This window comes from Stylophora pistillata, chromosome 3 (genome assembly GCF_964205215.1).
Source record: "Stylophora pistillata chromosome 3, jaStyPist1.2, whole genome shotgun sequence".
Classification (NCBI taxonomy): domain Eukaryota; kingdom Metazoa; phylum Cnidaria; class Anthozoa; order Scleractinia; family Pocilloporidae; genus Stylophora; species Stylophora pistillata.
Genome location: NC_142521.1, coordinates 28,025,096 through 28,032,517, shown reverse-complemented (window position 1 = coordinate 28,032,517; position 7,422 = coordinate 28,025,096). Strand labels below are relative to the sequence as shown.

Here is a 7,422-nt window from a genome sequence, read left to right as displayed (position 1 = left end):
TTTTGTGATTGTAAATTTCCTTCTTGCTATTTACAGCGCCCAAGTAGTTCCTTGACAAAGTGAACTTTAAAAGTTTGTAGTGTTTTGCCTATGTATTTTTTAGTTTTTACAATACATCTTTCAGTATACTAGGTCAATTGATTGAGTTGTATTTTTCTTTCACCAAGGCCCCTCTTTAGGGTAAGTTTTCGTAGCGAGTTAGGTAGAGTGATCGACTCGGAAAGTTCTTGTAATCTCTTTGAGTTACTTTTTTATCCTGTGGAAATTCAAACTCACTCACAGGTTTTTGTTATGGATCTGATGATGGACCTCTGCTCGGCAACACCTTGTGAGGAGAAAATCTCAAACAATGAAAGATTCGAAGGTCAAGCTCTGTCACTTTCTAGAGGGATGCTGTTACGAATTCATCATTGTTAACAGCACCTGCTGCGATAGTGGAGGGATACTTTGAGGGGAACTCAAATACTTTCCCTGTCTCTCACTCGTTACGAGCTTGGAACAGCTTGTAATTTTCTCCTTCTCTCGTTTGAGTCATTGAAGACGTCGTGAATTGTTTAAAACCATATAACGGAGAAAAGGTTAACTTTGTAAATACCAAGTCTTCTTTAAAATACACCCAGAGAATTTTAGGGTATGAACTTGAGCGTGCGCAGGTACTGCGAAAAACAAGTTAAGTTCAAGGCCTGAAAGATACGCAAATCCTTTATACTTTTCTAAGTTACAGTAAAAGGAGCATAACATAGTCGCCGCAGAGGAACAAAACATTTATTGAGATCGTTTTTGACGCGCTATCGTATCGAACGATAATCTAAATGATCCCAAAACAATATTATTTTATAGTATATGGTTTGAACCCAAGGACAACATGTGAAAGTGTAGTGCGATCGTCCGGGCGAAAGTAGTCCTGAAACGGACTGTTGTCGGTGGGGATGACTGATATTTCAACAACTACTTTCAACGACTGACTCTGGAAAGCTGGTCTACTAACAGACTCCTTTCAACAGGTGTCAACTACTACCGGCACCATGCAAACGCCTCATTCAGACATTAACATTACAGAAGATCCGTACAGAACGACCTAACTTTACCCACGAATTGAAATAGACCATTCACGACCAACTTACGCCACTTGAGTGTTACAGCCCATAACATTACGGCAAAACTGACCAATCATTGTACACAAACTGCTCTGCCAACACTCTATTGACAACAACTACTCATTTGACTCCGACAATGGCATCCGCACTGGTTATCGAAACGTCAGTCACCACCGACAACATTCCTTCTCAGGACTACAATCACCCGGAGGATCGTACTACACTTTAAAATACTATTTTACATTATAAAAATCTTTCATTTTTGATGAAAACCCGTTGTACGACAGAAAGTTTGGGACTATGTTGAATGGTCCAGAACTTGGTAACCTCAGGGTGAATTTTTTCCTAACACTAAAGCACGCATGCAGCACAAGCTACTCTATTCTTTTCTGTGTAGTTCTTTTAATGTAGTAAGGGCAGATTAAATAAAATGTCGTGACAGAGAAGCCGAGGAACAATGCCTACGCCAGGAGCAATAATCTATACCTTCTGATTACACTTTACATCTGTTAATGAGTGTTTTTTACATGCGCAGGGACAGTCTAGAAAAGTTATCTTTCCGGTGGTTAACAACGTATCTTCTTTTCAACGTATAAAAAGTCCGTTTTTCTTACCTTAAGTTTCTTCAGTCATAAATCAAAATTTCCGTCCATTTTATTGAGAGACGAGTCATTGCGTTTTGGCTCTTTATTCAGGTTTTCAAAAAGTTCATTCGCTGAGTTTTTGAAGGACCATTGGTCAGTCTGATTGTACAACAAGTGTATTCGTATCTCCTCTGCCCGCGAGCATCGCTTTCTTACAGACTGAAGCCTTGTAAGAATTTTCTCCTATCACAATGGACCTCGCGGTATATATCAAACCACTCACTTCTGTTCACCCAATTGGCGACGCATTCCAGATCAGAGAAGTTCCCCTGAGGGCCCGATGTTTCATTTTTTTTTTTTTTTCCAGAGGGGCCCTCGTTGCCCTTGTTTCCTCTTGGGCTTCTGTTTTCTCGCGGCGCAGGAGGGCCCGGCAATCCACGGATTCCGTCAACCCCTTTATTTCCTTTAAAACCCTGTTTACCAGGCGGACTGTAGGGGCAGTGGTGTTGGATGCTATTGATCTCACAAAGCTCCCTGGTACACCGAGAGGGTTTGGAATCCTGGATGGGCCTTGAAGTCTCTAACATTGGATAATGGTGCTGCAATGTCCTGATAAGTTTTAAAAGTAGCGGACGTTTAAAAGTCCTAATTATCTATGTGGAAAGATGAAGACTAAATGTTAGATTTGAGAAAAACGTGTGAAGGGAGGTACCATCTTGAGCTTCTACATCCTTCAAAAACGTGTAATTATTGTTATCAGAGACATCTTATGTTGAAAAGGACTGTAAACCGCATGGTAGTCAACTATAGTTGGCCTCGGAGAACATTGGTAAATGTATTGATTGTAGATATAATTTCGCTCCAGTGTACTCTGTAGAACGCTGAAAGTTCAAAAACTCAAAGGTGAAAGTACATGACCTCTAGAAACGTCCGCCAGATTGAACTTTTCTCCAATAGGTTTTTTAAGGAGTCTTTCCTGAGTCTCTTGTGTCTTCAATTGAAACCTAATGTATTTATAAATGGATTTTCTAACAGATGAAATGATTCCTCTGTACCACGTGCAGTCACAATAATAATGACAAAATGTTTTCAGTAAACTGAAGAGTGATAAGTTCTCGGTAAAAGGTTATACACTGCTTGAATCGCTTGTCATGTCAAGCGAGAGGACTGTTTTCTTTTTGACCTGACATCCTGATATGCTGTGTGATGTCAGATTCTTCAATAGACTCTTTGAGTTAGCTAAGCTGGTGAAAGACTAAAGTCTTTTTGCGTTCTTTAGAAAGTTCCCAGTTGGAAGTAGATGAGCTTCATTTGCTCATAAGTCCTTGGGGTAACGGTAGCTCATTCTGTCCTTCTCGCCTATTCGCTCCCTGAAATAAATATATCTATAAAATATTTATCACTCCACTTTTACAGACCATTTTACATTATCAGGGCAAGAAAACGCAGAAAATATGTTCTGACCGGGGTGCTTAGTCCTCGTAGGCTTGGCTGTCTTTCTAACCCAGTGTTCCCTCGCTGGTCTCTCGGCACACGTCTGCAGCGGCATTCGCTGGAGGACTGTTGACGACCACAAGAAACAGAATAGGCGAAGGTATATAAAGTTTTGGACGATTCGGTGTGTAGTAGCATCGGGCGTTTTTACGAAAGTTGCTGAAATTGGACGATCCCGCAGGGCTATTCAAAATACCAATAACGACACAAAATACTAAGTAAATGGTAAGAGGGCTTGACATAATGATACTAATAGAATAATTTTCCTTAACCAAGGGCCCTTTTTATAAAGCCAGGTAGAGAAAAATGGTAAAGCATGCTAACTTACATAATGGTTCACTCAATACACGATTCACCAGGCTGGATCCTGGGGCACAAGCTGCGTGCAAGCTCGAGACTTACTCGGACAGCGGCCAGATCAATCTGAGTTACCCTTGTGTTTGCTTTGTAAAACAAGATGCACACAAGGAAAACTACAAGAAAGAACAGTTCAGCTTGAGTCACTCTGGTGGATTTGCTTTGGGTATTGTTGTCTGTCCCGGCTTTGGTGCAACAGAAGGGTGAATTCGGCTGCCGTTGGCTTTGCTGTCGACACTCCTGTAAGACTTAGGACAAACATAATTTAGGATGAGAAAAAGATGCTTTCCATTCAAATTGGAAAAAAGGTTATTCTTGGTGGAAAGTTGAAAGACACGTTAATTCTCTCGGAGTCTTGTTCGCAAAAATAGGATACCCTGAGGTTATTTCCTCTTTTCTCTTCTAAACCCGAATAACCAGAAATCACTGCACCATTTAATCCGTCCCACTCACATGATAGGGGCCTTAAGATACCAGGACGGGGAGCTACGACGGGGACGGCACTGTAAGAGTAAGACTGGGACTGCCACCAAAAACAAAATACTTAAGATTGTCTATTTTTGAGTAAGACGGCGACGCCGATATTTTTCGCTTTATAACAGCAATGACATTGTTTAAAGATGCTACGAATCTTCTCCTGGAAAAGTGTAATAATGGCATTATCGATGACGATGAATTTATTTTACTGTATGAAGGAAACTTCTTGAAGAATCCAGAATTTCCATATGAAGACTACGAAAGATTCGACTTGGATGCGATGGACGATACGGAATGCAAAGCTGAATTTCGATTCAATAAAAATGAAATTCCAAGACTAGCTGAAGCACTGGATATTCCCGAAACATTTTTTTGGCATCAAGGCTGAACAGCTCCCGGAATAGAAGGACTATCTTTGGTGTTAAGACGACTGACTTACTCGTGTCGCTACTCCGATTTGATCCCACGTTTCGGGCGACCAGTACCAGAGCTGAGCATGATATACAAGGTCGTTTTGGATTACATTTACAAGGCACACGGCCACAGAATAAGCCAGTGGAACCGCACACAATTCTAGATCCTGTTAGTCTAGAGAGGTATGGTGAAGCAGTCTATGACAAAGGTGCAGCTCTGGACAACTGCATGGGCTTCATAGGTGGGACCGTAAGACCAATCTGTCGTCCTGTGGAATTCCTAAGGGTCGTATACAATGGTCACAAGCGGGTACACGCACCAAAATTCCAATCATTTACCTTGCCAAATGGCATGATTGCAAATATGTACGGGCCTTTAGGTAAGTCTATGGTTTATAATAGACCACCCCCCCCAAAAAAAAAATTGTTGAAAACCCTTTACGTTTGTAATTTTGGGTGTTGACTCCCCGTTTTTTTTTTAATTTTATTACAGAAGGAAGAAAACACGATGTCGGTATGTTGGCAGATTCCGGACTGCTTAACGATCTACAGCGTTTTGCATTTTCTTCCACTGGTCAACCCATGTGCCCCTATGGAGACCCAGCATACCTTCTTCGTGTCCACTTGCAAACTCCTTTCAGGAACGCAGTTCTAACTCCTGATATGCAAGCCTTCAATTCATCCATGAGTGCTGTGCGTGAATCACTGGAATGGCTTTTTGGGGACATTGTCAATTATTTTAAATTTATGGATTTCCATAAGAGTTTAAAAATTGGTCTAAGCTCTGTGGAGAAAATGTATATTGTCAGTGCTCTCCTTCGCAATGCCCATACTTGCTTTAATGGAAATCAAACTTCAGAACATTTTAATCTGGAGCCCCCAACCCTTGAAGAGTGTTTTGTTTAGGATTCCACTTGGTGCCCATTTTTTACTAATCAGTTCAATGTTTTTTGGCTAAAATCAAAAAGAGTCTTTAATAACATGACTTCAAAGTGTAAAAAGAGAGAAGGAAATGTTAACTACAATCTATCATTTTAATACAATTTTTATATGTCTTTCTCTCACAGGATTACTTTAAACAGATGTTTCAAATGTGCAGTTAAATATGTTTTAAGATGAAAAACACAACATTTTCTTTCAAAGTATATTTTAAGTTTAACCACGACTGTGCAACAAAGATTATTATAACTACTTGTCTACACTGAGTGGGAGCAGTCATAAAGTACACAACATCAAGTTAAACTATTAAAATTCAGACTACTGTCAACTGGGCCAGTAACCAACAAGCTTATTTGATTTGTTTTCTTTCTGCATGAAACACAAACAAGAACAGCAAAAACCTGATTTACTAATAACAATGTTTTTAAGCCCAATTTTTTCCAGTTTTCGTTGACATCACAGTGACTACATACTTTAATTATTCTCTTTTAACTAAGAAACAAGGGCTAGCATCAACTGAAATCATTTTTCTGTTTTGTCTGGATACTCATCATAGCCTGAAAATCCTGCATTTGCCTTTGTTGTTGTTGCTGCTGATTCAACATCATCTGCATGAAGTTTTCTTCCTTCTGTGACTCGACCTCAAGCTGTCATCTTTTTAACTCCAACTCTTGTTTTTGGATTTCCTGTACCTGTTCATTTATTCTCTAAGAAAGTTGAGTGCGCCATTACCGCTCGATCTTTTCTTCTCCTTTTTTCCTTCGCTTTCACCCTCGTCTGTCCAAGTCTCTCCATAGCCTTCTTTCGAACACTCTCGGCATTTTCCCTGTCTTGACTGTCCTTGACTTTCTTCTGGTTCTCAACAACTCTCTGCCCGGTAACCGCTGCATCTTCTTTCTCAGTCAGTTCCTGTACTGCCATTTCAACTTCTGTCATATCAGCTTTGATTCTACTTTCTATTTCTTCCCTTTTCAAATTATTTCTCAACTCTTTTGAAAGTAGGTTGTAACGATCTCGGACTGCCCCCTTGTCAACTTTAAAGAATACTTGCTGAATTTTGTTTAAGTTTTCGGCGACCTCTTCCCACTTAGTTCCTTTTGCCACCGTGCCATATTTAGTCCCAGGAAATGGATCTCCAACCAATATTTCTCGGCATAACATCTCGTCATGAACAGTACTCTATACCAAAGGCTTTCTAAAGATTATAATCAAATCAATCCTTGAATAAAAAGTAACCTTAATTTATGTGAATCCCGACTGATACTCGACGAAAGGTAAACAACTATCAAACTTACAGTCTATAGATTTTTACTTAAAAATCGAATTGCCCTTTAGTTTGCTCTCTATACTTGATTTAAACACTATATTCCTATCAGAATTTCTCAACTTTACTTACATCGATTTACTTTTTTTCGCTGTGTTTTTCATGGGAGCATCCATGATGGCGACCGAAAACAAACAAATACACGGTCAATACACTTATAAATATTTATTCCTATTTGAATTCATTTATATTACAAACACGAAAAATATCATGTTGATAAGCATTCCCATCGATATGTATGAAACTGGAATCGAGTACAATGTTTTACAAGTCAGAAGAAGATGAAATACTCACGTTCTCGACACGACGGCAAAACTCCCAAAATGGCGTCCTCGACGAGACAACGACGGCAAACGTTTAACACGCGAGGCATGAATTCTCGTGCGCATGCCCAGTTGTGTAAATTTACCTCTGGTAGCCGTCCTAGCTCGTCCCGTCGTCCTATCTTAAGGTCCCTAATGCTTTGAAATGGACGGAACAGAGCCTCGCAGAGCCTCGCTAGACGAAACACTTTCTGTGACGGTGAATTCGAGTGGGCTGATAGTTCATAGCTCAAGTAGTATAGCTCAGCAGTGAAGCACTTCCATTAGTCGGTAGTAAGTACGTTCTGGGTAAATCGAATGAAGGGTCAATTTCCAATAAAAAGTAAAACAGAGTGTGCTGTTCCACATTTATAACGCAACTTAAGCATCTTTCAGTTTTCCCTTGTTACGTTACTCGTTGCGTTACTCCTTTAT

The 7,422-nt window shown here is 40.0% G+C and overlaps 1 non-coding gene and 1 pseudogene across 1 annotated transcript; one reads left to right on the top strand and one right to left on the bottom strand.

Annotated features, from left to right (window-relative positions):
• The first annotated feature begins 153 nt into the window (after positions 1-153).
• LOC111328781 (uncharacterized) lies at positions 154-5,756 on the top strand. Its single transcript, XR_015999113.1, has 2 exons — positions 154-4,802; positions 4,916-5,756. It is a non-coding gene; the product is annotated as an uncharacterized LOC111328781 (transcript).
• Positions 5,757-5,886: 130 nt separating this feature from the next.
• Positions 5,887-6,801, bottom strand: LOC148735425 (uncharacterized; annotated as a pseudogene).
• Between the last annotated feature and the right edge of the window lie 621 nt (positions 6,802-7,422).